The following is a 14,466-nucleotide window of genomic DNA, read 5'->3' as shown; positions in this document are numbered from 1 at the left end:
CCTTCAATGTGATCGTGTGTGCAAATTGCCCTGTACTGTGCCTGGCACATACTAATGATCCACGCTGGCTATTGCTTCCAGAGACAGGAAGACACTACTGCAGTAGGTGGAATATTGCAACAAGAACCAGGTTGAAACTGAGCCAAAATACTGTAGAGAGTCATGACAGAGCAGCAGTTACTACTTTTCTTTTCCTGACTGCAATTCACCATATGCTTTTGGGTGGCTGACTTCCTAGGGAAACTCTCAGTTTGAAGATCACTGGGCAAATAAATGGCTAACACATGCTGGGGTAGCTTGATTTCAAGTCCTGTAGTCTTTTTGCTGTACCTCCTAGCTCCCAACTGTGGCTGGGAGGTATGAATGGAGACCAGAAGCCCCACTTCCTGGGCAAATATTTCTGTGCTTTACTGTGGGTTAGCACTATCATACAGATATTCTTCCTCCTACCCCTTTCTCTTAAAGCCTATTGTCTTTGTGAATTAATTTCTTAAACAAAATTTTATTAAATCTCCCTATGTGCTGGACACTTTTTTTTTAATTTTAAAGAAAATTCTATTTCCCAAGCATAGTGGAGAACTGTGTAAAGTGTGTTACTTTTTTATAGGAAAAAAATACATAAATATATAAGAGCTTGTAGAAGTACACCTCAGAGATATTGTGAGTTTGCTTTCAAATCACCCAGTAAAGTAAATATGGCAATAAAATGAGTCACGTGAAATTTTTGGTTTCACAGTGCATATAAAAGTTATGCTCATACTATACTGTGGTCTGTTAAGTCTGCAATAGCATTCTGTCTAAAAAACAATGCACAGACCTTACTTAAATGTGGCCCAGAGAAATGAAGTGAGCACAGGCTGTTGGAAAAATGGTCCCCATAGACTTGCACAATATAGAGCTACCACAAAAAGCAATTTGTAAAGAATGCAGAACTTACAGAGCACAAGAAAGTGAAGTACAATAAAATGAGGTGTGCCTGTATATGTCTAGAATATCTCTGGAACATTCTGGAAGAGACTGGCAATTGCGGTGATTTCTAAGAGGGGACTTGGGTGAACGGGAGTGAGGGTTGGAGGTGAGACTTTTGGTGTTGCTGACATGCATTAATTATTCAAAATTATTTTTGAAAATATTTCCCTAGGTAGCTGGAATGATAATCCTTCCTGATGATAGTTAATAGGTCCACGCTCTGCCGACATGCTCCGTCTTGTCCAAAATGCCCAAAATGGAAGACTTCTTGTGCCTTCTGGAGCAGGTAGAAAAAGCAGGGCAGGGAGTGTGCCTAACTGATCCTCAACCTCACAAAACAGGGGTGTTACTGAATGAAATTCTTTCCACTAACAAATTTTTAAGCAGAGAGCGTGGGTCCTGGGATGTTGAAGCCTACGGCAGCTGCCCCCACAGCCCTGGAGCCAAGGACATTGGTGTCAAGTCACAGCACAAAGACACAGAGACCGTAGGAGGCATCACCTCATCTTGACACACGACGAACCGCCACTTCAATCACCATCCCTTATGTTCCAGACATAACTCCATTTACATAAATCTAAGTATCTGCTCAATAAAATTGAGAACCTACTATTAATGCCGGGTTCTATTCCAATGAATTCTAACTATTTAAGAGAAGAGCTTAAAAGGGACCTCAAAATGAGTTTAATTTCACAATAGACTGTTCTACAAATGGAAACACTGCCCCTTCCGATGTCTCTTCAAGATGTTTAATATGCAGATACATATTTGATATGTACACATGTAGCTAGGCTCACTGGGGTGCACTGGAAACTCTTTCTCACCAGTTAGTGGCTATAGGCACTTAATATCTTTGTATTTCAATTGCATCTTCTGTAAAGTGGAAATAATGACACTTATCTTTCATGGTGATTTAAAGATTTTAAATAATATATATCTAGAGAGAATTTAGCACATTGCCTGCCATGAGTTGGCTTAATAAAATAATAGTAAGAGGAAAAGTATAGGTTTTCCAATTAGATGAATAAATTGCAGTTTCATAAATCCAACTCCTGCCTATTTTAGTTTGCTTAAGGAGAAAAAAAAAAAGAATGTTTAGTGCTTCCTGATTTTCTTTCACCAGTTAAAGAAACTTCACAGCTATAATATTAAGGAACCATACATGCTTCATAAAATGAGGTTCAACACCTCATTTTCAGACCCAGAGAGAGTGAAAGGTCAAAGTATTAGAACTATATCAATAAAATCAATATCATTTGTCCCGGCCAGTTAAAAAGTCTTGGCTGGACTGGGTTTGGAAGAGACAAATTCTGTGTCTTCTGGTCCTGAGAGCCCAACATTTCAGAGACAAAGAGTTAGCTCCCTTGCCTTGCCGGGAGTCCCAGAACATCAGTGCGAGAAAGAACTTGGTGGGCTCATATAGCTAAAGAGGAAACTGGTGCCCCTTGGGGAGACTTGCCCTGAATCACTCAGCAAGTGAGTACCAAACCCAGCACCAGAAGCTAAATCTATAGATGCCTTTGACAAAACTCCCCTCTCTACCAGTCTGCACCCAGCTGTTTGGGTACCAGGAGGTTAATTCTAGGTAATGACTGTGACTTGTTGAATGTTTAACTCCCCCTAAAACCAACTTCATCTGAAAAATCTCAGCATTCCCAAATGCTATATAATTCCTGCAAAAGTGAGTAGTATGATGATTTTATTTCATGAAAATGGGGAGACTGTATCAGCAGAGCCTTGTTTCAAAACTGGAGCGTCCTTTGACAGCGGTATGAAGCGATTTGGCTCTTTTCAAGATACTTATATCTCCATGAGGGTCTGAAAATTAAAAGTTGGAAAACCCAAACCCTTTGTAAAGTTTTATTACTGACACTTTTAATAGGCTGTGGCGGCTGTGTTCTTTTTTTCACAGTGCTGATAGGACTGGTTGGCAATTCAGCTACTTTTTTCAAGTCTCCTTTTGGTTATTGAATACCTTCCTACAACTTGAATGCTAACTTTCCTCATTTCTGCAACCTTGAACCACACAGAGTAGAACAGCATTAAAGTTGGTGATTTTTTTTTAAAGTGAATACGTACAAAATTATTTTTGCCATTTTTAGCAGAACGCATACTTTTAAAGTAGACATTGTCAGTTACTCCTCAAGTTTAAGCAGCAAAGCAGAAACCTCACTCTGAGAATGTGGGTCTTGGGATCTTGAGCAGGAAAAGTTTCTTTTGCTGTCAGTTCATTAATGCCATTTACTTGGGTTGAGAGTTGATCATTTCTGTTATGAACAACAGACTGTCCTATGAATAGGAAACACACTACACGTCTTTCAGATGCCTGTTTACTACCAAGCAGAATGGACACAGTAGCTTATACCACCTGCTTAATTCAAATGGGCTTCTGCTTCCAGAGTTTATACTTCGGAGTTAAGCACATTCACTGCAAGGAGCAATTCCAACTACTGTTATTAGACAATATCAGGAATGTTAGTCAATGTAATAAATATTGATGTTCCCCATCAATTAGAGAAAACTAATTTTACCCAATAGAGCCTTACTGGGAGTAAAGTTTATGTATGAAAAGTATGCAGTAGACAAATACTGTTTCTGAGAAGTATCCACAAGTGGTCATATATATATGATAATTGACTTTGGAATCATGATGTGGCCTGTTCCTCTTTTCTTCCTGGAAGTGTCATCATACCCAGGGAACCACTTTGCATGGATAAGAATGTCTATCTGAGTTAAAGATCTGGCTTTGGTTTTTAATTGAGGGCAAGGAAAATTGTCCTTGGTTGGTGGTTAGTGGTACACATACACGGGTCTATCATTTTTCTTCCTGAAACACTGGTTCTGAGTTCAGAATTGCAGGGGCCACGCTCAGTGATTCTAGATCTCCAAGCAATCAACGTGGCTTTCTTCAACTAACTTTTCTAAGGACGCAGACTGGGAACTCCCAATAGCTTGGTCCCTTCTGAAAGAAGGCTGGACTGTGGGCCCGTGTCTCTTGTTTACCTTTAATAACAAAGAATTGTCTCTAACCTACTAAACACAAAAATCCTGGTCTTTTCCATTGGCTTTCATCTCTTAAACTTTCAGGATTTTCATTGATAAGAACCCTAAGGTGTGCAAGAGGTTGGTGATATAATTTCACCACATGTAACACTTAGCAATAGTAAGGTAAACTCTATTTAAACTCCAGGATCTAGTAATCACTACAGAGAAGCAGGCACTGCCTCAAGGAGGACTTGGCTGATGTGATTACTTTATTGTAATTACTAGTTTAACATCTGGCTTTGCCACTCTACTGTAAGATCTTGCAGGAAGGTGCAATATCTGTCTTGTTCAAGGCTATATCCCCAGGACTGTAAAATTCTATTAGTAATAACAACAACCGCAAGGCAGAATTAAATAGATCAGTAAATATAAAGAGCTTATCGCAGTTCTTAGAACATACCAGATAGTCAATAAATATTTTATTTAATAATAATAATAACAGACAAAGATAAAGGGAGGGGGAGATTATAGCTTAAGAAGTCCAAGCCTGTCATTAAATTTGTTTGCATGATAGTTACGAATACTTATATTTAGCAAGTGCTTACCGTGAGTCAGATTTTATATTATTTAATGCCTGAAAGCAATGCTAAGAAGTGTCTACCCTCATTATCTCCACTCTATAGGTAAAGAAGTCAAGAACTTTGGGAAATGATCCTCCCTAGGTGATCAAATGAGCAAATGGCAATTCCAGGGTCCAAACTGGGATTTACTCCAAGCTACAAGGATGAACCTCGGTGGGAATAACTTCCACAGGTCGAGCCTGACTGGAGCATCTGGACATGTTAGCCAGTCCCAGACAGAACAACGGTTGCTTTAGAGCTTTGGATAAGAAAAGAGTTCTCCACTATAGAGATGCTGAGAGTTTCCAGATGCTTTTAGGATGACTGGCTGTAAGTTGATGGGAAACTTTGGAGCTATACACATCCCGCTTGTTTTTCAACCCAGCCCATAAAGAATTTGTGATGTTCTGTGATGGAGAGTATATAAAATAGAGTGAGTTAGGAAAAGCAGTCAAAACACCAAGGAGAATTTAGGGAAGAAAACACAAGTCTCTGTCTCTTATGTCTTAAGAAAGAGACATTACTTGGTGACAGGAGTCACAGCCTAACTCAGTAGCAGGCATGCAGATAACATAAGGTCAATGCAACAAAGTTTCCACAAACTGCAGAGTCCACTGGGAAGTCAGAAAATCTTTATAGGAGCCAGAGCACAGGAGAGAGCCTTGTAGGCAAGACCAGAGACCTCCATGAAGTAACCCCTTAGGTAAGGTGAGGCCAGGAGAACAAATAAATACCACAAGACACCAAAAGGGCAGAAGATTGAGGAAACAAAGTACGCAGATGTGGTGGGTGACATGTTATTATGAGCTAAATTGTATCCCCACCTCAAATTTATATGTTGAAGTCCTAACTTTCAGTACTTCAGAATGTGACGGGTTTCGCTCAACACCAAAGCTAGCAGGCGGGAAATAACATTTCCGTGATATAGATTGGAAGGAAAATACAACCATATATAAAAAGGCTTTACAATTTCCTTCAACTGAATCAGTTTAGATTTCAACACAGAGGACCTCTCCCTCACCCCGAGTCCCCTAGGAACGGCCATGCCAGTTGTTTATTAATATGCATGGGCTGAAGTGGCAGGGTTGCAACATGGAAGCCTTAGAAGCCAGAAGCTGGAGGAAAATTAAATACACTTCACTCCCATAAGCCCTTCTGATTACATTACCATACCTAAGCCACAGGCACACATTTTTTTTTTTTTTTTACAAGATATCCTAATTTCACCTGGGTGAGGTACTAATCATCTCTCACCTGTGTTTTAACAAAACAACATTTGAAAATTTCCCTCAGTCTCTTTGGCAGTAATAACAAAATACCAGACTGGGTAGCTTATAACTAATAGACATTTATTTCTCTAAGTTCTAGGGACTGGAGATCTCAGACCAGGATGCCAGTGTGGTCAACCGAAGACCCACTTCCTTGTCAAAGATCTCTCGCTGTATCCTCACCTGGTGGAAGAAAAGAAAAGAAGTCTCTCTCAAGCTTCTTTTATAAAGGCACTGACACTATGCAGGGTAAGTAAAAGTAAAAGTATCAGGCTTTTCTGCCCTCCTGCCATTAAGATTGATGATGGATCCCTGCAGTCCTGAAGGTATGCCTGATGGCGGGCACCTGGAGTAGGGTGTGGGCATGCGTAGATGGAATATACCTGGACTAAGAGACTGGGCATATAAGGCCAAGGTGTCAGAGGATGGTGTAGGGTGGAGCGGCGTGGTGTGGAGCACGGAGCAGTGCAGCAGAGTGCGGAGGGGCGCTGCAGGGAACGGCGGAGATCAACAGGTCTGCTTGAACTGGTGATGAACCTACCTGGTATGGGATGCATTACACCATGTTCAGGGGGGATCCCCCTGATGGCCCAAGCACCTCCCAAAGGCCCCATCACCTTGGGGATTAGGATTTCAACATATGAATTTGGGGATGGGGAAACAATCACAACATAATTCTCTCTTTCTCTCTTGCACACACACACACACACACACACACACACACACACACTCACACACTCATTCACTCACCTTTTCCTTGCTCTGACTCTCTCATTCTTTCTCAACACTTTGTAACATGGAATCCAACCTTAAACGTCAAAGGTTTCAGAGCTTATCGATATTTTAACCTGGTGGACTAGTCATTTGAGCAATGGATTCACCTTCAACTGCCCTATGACCTTGATGATATCACACAACCTCTCTGATTTTCTTCCATCTCTGAAATGGGGTCAGGAATAAGTATTTTCCATATGCAGGGGATTTATGCAATTTCCATTGCAACTATCTATTTCTTATTTCTACAGCAAATTTCCATTTGCACTTCTGGGTGCAAAATCTTTTACAAATGTCTCATGTACTCCTCTCAATCTGGTGAGACAAGTATAAATTATTACCTTCATTTTCTGCCAAAAATCTTGTGATACCTATTCCACAGAGTTTATAATCGCCATAAATTATATTACATAAAAATACATCATCGTCTATGAAATACCAAAAGAAATTTTAGTTACAGTTTTGTTTTCATTTTAAACAAATCTCATGGTTCATATAGATTGGCCTCTTCTGTTGGTAATTTCTAAGAGGGGAAGGAAAGACAGTTTGTGTCCAAACCTGGTATTCTCTCCTTTTTAAAGTAGCAATTTTTGATAGAAATGAAAATCAAAACAAGTTCAGAGATACCTAAGCAATAATCCAGAGGTTTGGGGGACACTAGAGTTCTGAAGTGGCTTAGGGGAGCAGAACATCTGGTGACTTTTAAGGCAGAGGGCAGATTCAGGGCTATCCATCAAAATCTGCCTTCATGAAGTATACTCTCAGCCTACCTTGTGATGCATGTTACCATTTCCTCCTGGTTATTCCAAAATTCAGAATTTTTCCTCAATCCCTTCTCATTTTTCATAAATATAATTCCATTTTTCATCCCTACTAGGTCCCCCTAGAAGATAACATGTAAGTAAGTGGCTAAATCAACATAGTTGATGTGTTGATGAGTGCTTTAGGGTTACTGTCACCCCCTCACTTTGCCCCTCAGCTCCCACCCTCACGGGAACTTTGCAGAAATGTTCCTTCCTACAGCTCCTTCCTATAATCATTCATCCCAATCAATCAACATCCCAATCATTCAGCTCTAGCCTCTACAGCTGTCACTGAATACTATCAACTAAAAGCTTCAAAAATAGCACTTTAAAACTAAGGAGATCATGTATATCAAAGTCCTTTGCAAATCACAAAGCTACACTCAGGCAATTGCTTGTTAAGGGTCTATTTTTTTTTTATAGCAAAAAGGAAAGGTTTTCATTTTTTGTTGTTTTACCAAACACATGCCTGCCTTAAGAATCCCCAAATGTCATCTTCACAAATCCCCAAATTTACGTTCCATTCTATTTCAATAGAAAGTTCCTATAAGTCTTCCCTCATCAACCATTTCTGAAATTTAGGACTAAACTAAAACTACAAAGCCAACCATTGTTGCTAAGAATTGTTCTTCTAATTGGCAGCTGAGGTGGGTGTGACATGAGCATAGCAACAGACAGTAGAAGCAAAAGCTATCCTTAGCATGAGGCAAATCTCCCTCAGGACACTGTGTCCAGACAAGTGTTTACTCAAACGTCTTGCCATTTCAAGACCCTGAATTGTGTGCATCTAGAGAAAGCACTCCCTGCATTAGCGAAAGTGTTTTAGGACCTCCCTGGTGGCGCAAGGGGTTAAGACACAACCTATGAAGCTGTCTGCAGCCACTGTAGCACGAGCTCAATCCCCAGCCAGGGAGGAGACCCACATGGCGCAGCAGACCTCTCTTGACTCATCTGCTGCTCCCCTCAGCAGTGTATTTCAGTCAGTCTGCCTGTTCTGCTCCCCACTCTGTCTCTGGTGAATCCTCTCACCCCCCCACACCTCTGGCCTGTACCCCAGCTCTTGTATGCATAAATAAATGAATCTTAAAAGAAAGTGTTTTACAGTAGTCCCTCGCCCTTCCCAATTTACCTATTCTGTTCCTATCCTCGTATTCTCCATCAGTGAACCCTGCTGACAGTAACAGATGCAGGGTCTCATTAGTTCCAGGAGCCGGGAGGGCTGTGAGGTTGAAGGGAAATTACTTTAGCCTATCGGAGGAAATAAGCTAGGCTAATAAGAGAGGACTTCCAACAGTGGGGGCTGCTCTGGGACAAAGACACTCAGTGCTTTACCAAATAGAAAAGGCTACTTCTGTCAAAAAAAGAGAAACCCAAGTTTTCCTATACATGCATTTAGGAACTCCAGGTGGGGAGCAACATATGAGGTCTCCCCATGAGTTACCTTTAGGGGAGAATTAGCATGAACCATGATTTGATGTTGGATGGGAAATATTTGGGCATAGTGGAAAAAGAAAAATTAGAAAAGGAGAAACTGCTCAGGGTCTGCAGTGTTTGGACTAGGGACTGAAACACATCTAAATTGCTGTCATAACAAAATGATTAATGTTGGATTCTGAACTCTCCTGACATCCACCTCAAGTACTAAGTATTTAATATTTACAAAGCACTTGGGCTTGTAGAGTGCTTTCTCATTCTTCTTTAAATTTTTGCCTTCTGCCAGATGGAGAAGTGTGGCTATGACTCTGATTTTATTGAGGAGGAAGTGGAGGATCATTAAATGCCAAGTGATTTATGCAAAACTGCAAAGTTAATGGAAGAATTGGGGCTGGCATGAGTGGAAATGATACTGTCACGCATGAACCCGTATCCTAGAGTGACCAAGCCAGACCCAAAGGAGCTCAGTCAAGGATCCTAAAAGAAATTCAACAGGAAATTCAAGCAGGCAGCAGTTGCCTGCTTCCTGTCTAGGATCTGTGTATGCCATAGGCAAGATACTGGATTCTTTAATCTTGATGACATGAGAAGTCCAAGGAAGGGGAGGGTGGGGTTGGGATGCACCACTTATAAATACGGTGAAAGACAGGATGAAGTCTCTGGTGGCTGCTGCTCTGATCATCGTGCTACTTCCTGAATCATGAAACTTCATGTCAGGAACTTACAACAAGATCTATTTTATACTTTATAGAAAATAACATGCTCAAATTCAGGTTCCTCCATTGCCTCCTCATCTTTTTTTAAAGATTTATTTATTTATGCATATAAGATCCGGGGTATAGCCAGAGGTTTGGGGGGGTATGGAGGATTCACCAAAGACAGAGAAGGAGCAGAACAGGCAGACTGACTGAAATGCACTGCTGAGGGGAGCAGTGGGCGAGTCAGGAGAGGTCTGCTGTGCCATGTGGGTAGCTCCCTGGCCGGGACCAAACTCATGCTGCAGTGGCTGCAGATAGCTTCACTGGTCACGTCTTAACCCCTTGCACCACCAGGGAGGCCCCCACCTCTACATCTTCTATAGTGACCTCTTGGTAAGTCATCATTCATTTCCTTTATTGGATTTTGCAATCAAATCATAATAACTGTCACAATAATACTAGGTAATAGTCACACAGCATTTATAAACCATGTATCAAACACATTTTAAGAATTTTAAATCTGGGCCTCCCCTGGTGGCGCAGCGGTTGAGCGCTGGGCTGCTAAGCTGCCCGCAGCTTCTGCAGCGCTGGTTCGATCCCCGGCCGCTGGTGAGGGTCCCACATGGCGCGCAGACCTCTCCTGCCACCCGCTGCTCCCCTCAGCAGTGTATTTCGTCGGTCTGCCTGTTCTGTTCCCCTCTCTGGCTCTGGTGAATTCTCTCACCCTTCCAAGCTTCTGACTGTACCCAGTGCTTGTATAAATAAATAAATAAATAAATCTTTAAAAAAAAAAAGAAGTTTAAATCTGTTTACTCATTTAATCCACACCACACCGCTATGAAATAGTTACAATTATTATTGTCATTCTACAGATGCAGAAACTGAGACCCAGAGAGTTTAAGACTGATTATACCCCAGCATAAGAGGAGTGAGTAGAGCAAGGATTTGAACCCATGGCTCTCTTTTCTTAATCACTAGGCACAAGGACATCATTCAGATTTCTCATCACACCCTAAAGTTGGGCAATGAGTTTGCACATACGGAGGCACCTTGTTGGAGTTCAGTGCACCCTCCTCCACTTCTTAGTGCCCTTTTCCTTTTATATAAAGTATTATCTTTGCATAAAGTTATTCCAGATCAATGTCCAAGTCTACCAAGTGGTGGTAACTACATATTGATTTTATTTCTTTGTGTTACATATCTCTAGGTAATTTTGATTCATGTTTTACGCACTAGTGCTCAGGCTAAAAGTACATTTTACCCACTCTGTTTTTAAAAGTATGAATCTGAGCATCTTCCCCATTTCAATTTTTCTGTATCAGGAGCTTCCAAACTACAGACCCTAAGCTGGTCTGGCTCTCGGCCTGTATTTGTAGGCCTCCCTATCAAGATGGAGGGGTAAGGGCTAAAGATGGTATATGACCTACACAGCCTGTAATACTCTTTGGCCCCTTATAGAAACAAAGTTACTGATCTCATAGTTTATGTAAGTTCTCAAGGTTACGAGAGAAATACATTTCATATTTTCTCTAGGAATTTCGCTGTGTCCATTGCCACAGTCAGATGTCCTCTTCATCTGATTAGCTCCGACTTCAGAAAGAAAGAAATCAGAAAGAGATCACAAGTAGAGCGGCAGGAACCCCATACAGAAGTCAGAGGCAGCCCCAAACACAGCATGAATTTTTCAAAACTAAGCCAGAGTGCTCTTGTGGCTCTTGACAAAGTGGGGAGAAGGTCAGATCAACTCACATTTTGAGGACGGGAGGTACGGGGCAGTCAACAGTAGTGATTCCTAGGATCAGCTCTATGTCCAACCTGAACTGATAGTTTAGTCTTTTTTTCAAATTATGTTAACTGAGGTAAATTGGGCTTAATTGCTCTATCTGCTTGGGGGGTTATCAGTTTAAGCCTATGGAAATGATATTTTCACACCCTGCTCACCACCAGTGCCCCAATAATCGTCCACCATGTTCCATTGAAACTCATGGTTCAAAAATGATTGGGAAGTGGGGCCTCCCTGGTGGTGCAGCAGATTGAGTGCCAAGTTGTGAAGCTGTCTGCAGCCTCTGCAGCGTGGGTTCAATTCCTGGCCTGCCAGGGAGATACCCACATGGCACGGCAGACCTCTCCTGCCTCTCAGCAGTGTCTTTGGTCTGTCTGCCTGTTCTGCTCCCCACTCTCTCTCTGGTGAATTCTCTCACCCTCCCGCCTCTTCTGGTGAATTCTCTCACCCTCCCACGCCTCTGACTGTACCCCAGTTCTTGTATAAACAAATAAATCTAAAAAAAAAAGCACACAATTGTGCTATTAAAAAAAAAAATGATCGGGAAGAAAGAACACAGGTTTCCAAGCATACAAAAACAAGACCCCGAAAAGAAAATGTAGAGGGAGGGGGGTCCATCAAGGAGGCTCTCTTAGGCCTTCCGATAGTCACATGGGGGACGGGCGGGGGCTGCCTCTCTCAGGAAGCAAATGTTAAACAGTGTATGTAGGGGAAAATATAGCAACTTCAGAGCAAAGGTGTTAAAGCAGACTTTACAGGCACAGCAAAGCTTGGAATAAGGAGGAGGCTGCATCCCAGATACAACACCCAAACAGGCAAACATTTAGCACAGAAATAATCAGTTTCATTCTCTTTTTCCCCCATCCCTGACACTCTACCTGTTACATGTTACGATCAAAAAAATATTGACATTAATCAGGCTTAAGCGAAATGATTAAAAACTCTGGTTGTTTTTATTTTTATAATTGCTATGGGCTTTACACGTGTGTCCTTCCAAAATTCACATGTTGAAATCCTAACCCCGAGGATAAAGATATCAGGAGGTGAGACCTTTGGAGTCTTCGACCCTCATAAATGGGATCAGTGCTCTCTATAAAAGGCCCAGGAAACTTCTGACCCCTTCTGCCCTGTAAGGCCCTGTGAAAACATGGCCAGTCAGCAATGACCCTGGAAATGGGCCCTCAGCAGGCAAGGAATACACTAGTGCTTAGCTCCTTGACTTTCCAGGCTCTAGGACTGTGAGACATAAATATTTGTTGTTTATAAGCCACCCAGTGTTTGGCTTTTTTTGTTGTAGTTGCCTGAACAGATTTAGCTGATAATCAATCATCAATTATCAGGGTACTGGGGATGCTAAGTGCACGTACTTTTTGGACATTGAAGGCAAATGCTGGGGGCTGGCAGTTATTCTAAAATATGAAAACAAAAACTCTGAAGTGCAAAAATTACTGCTGAGAAACTTCTCAATGCCCCCTCTGGTATTGTGTATGCAAACTTGTAAAGTAATTCTTTTGCAAGTTCAAGTCCTTAGAACAACAGAACTCCTGAAAGAAAGGTCAAAACTCTACAAGCAGATGTGGGACAATAGAGCCATTCTTTCTTTAGAACAACTATCAAATCTCTAGCTGTTCTTGGAAGACAGGTAAAGCCTGAAATGTTCCTACTTGCCTACTGGGTTTCCAGTCATTCCATTAATATGATCCTACTACAAATTAAAAGATTTGTTTTCTTCTCATGAGTACAGGCATATCTTGGAGATATTGTGGGTTTTGGTGCCAGACTACCAAAATAAAGTGAATACCACAACAAAGCAAGTGACACAGATCTTTCAGTTTTCCAGTACACATAAAATGTTATGTTTACACTGTACTGTAGTCTATTAAGTGCATAGGAGTATGTCTTAAAAACAGTGTTTATGCCTCAATTAAACATGACATAGAGACACAATACGAACACAGGCTGTTGGAAAAATGGCACCCAGAGACTTGCTCAGCACATGGTTGCCACAAAAACTCAATTTGTTAAAAATGTAGTATCTGGGGCCTCCCTGCTGGCGCAGGCATTTGAGCGCTGCACTGTGAAGCTATCCGCAGCCTCTGCAGCGCGGGTTCAATCCCAGCTGGACAGCTAGAATCCCACATGGTGAGGCAGACCTCTCCTGTCGCCCGCTGCCCACCTCAGCAGTTTACTTCGTCAGTCCGCCTGTTCTGTTCCCCACTTTGTCTCTGGTGACTCCTCTCACCCTCCCGCACATCTGTCCTGTACCCCGGTTCTTGTATAAAAATAAATCCTTAAAAAATAAAAAGTAAAAAATAAATAAAAATGTAGTATTTGCAAAGTGCTATAACATGGGGTGCAATTAAGCGAGGTATGCCTGTATTACAGGCATGGAGTGGATCTCTTACTCTGGCACCCCTGGGTTCTAAGTCACTGACTATCTACCACATTCTTCTTGCTGGGTCTTTAGCTCAACTGTATGGCAAGGGAACCTGTGATTAGTAGGAACCATGTCTAGGAGGGCAATCACAATGGATCTTAATTTGCAAAGGACACGAATTTGAAAATGACAGTGTTTGAGCCTGTTTCATTATCACCAAGAGCCTGGAAATTGCATGCAATGCAGAGATAATTACAAAAAAATCGGATGGACACCCTTTCTTTGGCTTTTGGATCGCTGTTCCGGTTACCTGGACAGCATCACTCTTGTTAACTGGTATCTGTTATGCAAGCAAGAGTAATCAGACCCTATTAGCAGAAGTTGAGAGAAGGCTCAGGCAAAGGTCTGGGACTGTGCATCTGTGCAGGAAGTTGAAAATCTAATGGAGTTTGATTTGCAGCAAAGGTACCAGTAGTAATTCCCTGTTCCTGATAAAGTCAGACCCTCTATTCAATCTATAAATAAAACATTCACTTAACAGTAAATAGGCTAGCCACTGAGGTGCATTTGGAGGGGTGGGGCTTTTGTGGGTGTCATTATTACAATGTTGGCAGGGTGTGCTGAAATAGCCTGAAGATGTCCAAAGCAAATCACCCAAGAGTCTCAGAGCTAGTCTCCTCAAGGCCTCCTAATCTGCTACGCAAGTATTTGAGCCCAAAGCATGAAATTTCTTGAGGCTGAGGAGAAGCTTCTGT

General features: G+C 41.7%; 1 protein-coding gene across 1 annotated transcript in view; it reads right to left on the bottom strand.

The window, feature by feature from the left end:
* Window positions 1-14,466, bottom strand: part of SNTB1 (syntrophin beta 1) — a 208,622-nt gene that overhangs the window by 139,588 nt on the left and 54,568 nt on the right. The window lies entirely within an intron of this gene.

This window comes from Talpa occidentalis, unplaced genomic scaffold (assembly GCF_014898055.3).
Source record: "Talpa occidentalis isolate TD23 unplaced genomic scaffold, MPIMG_talOcc4v2.1, whole genome shotgun sequence".
NCBI classification, from domain to species: Eukaryota; Metazoa; Chordata; class Mammalia; order Eulipotyphla; family Talpidae; genus Talpa; species Talpa occidentalis.
The sequence above is the reverse complement of the archived record's forward strand: the minus strand, read 5'-3'. Positions and strand labels throughout refer to the sequence as shown.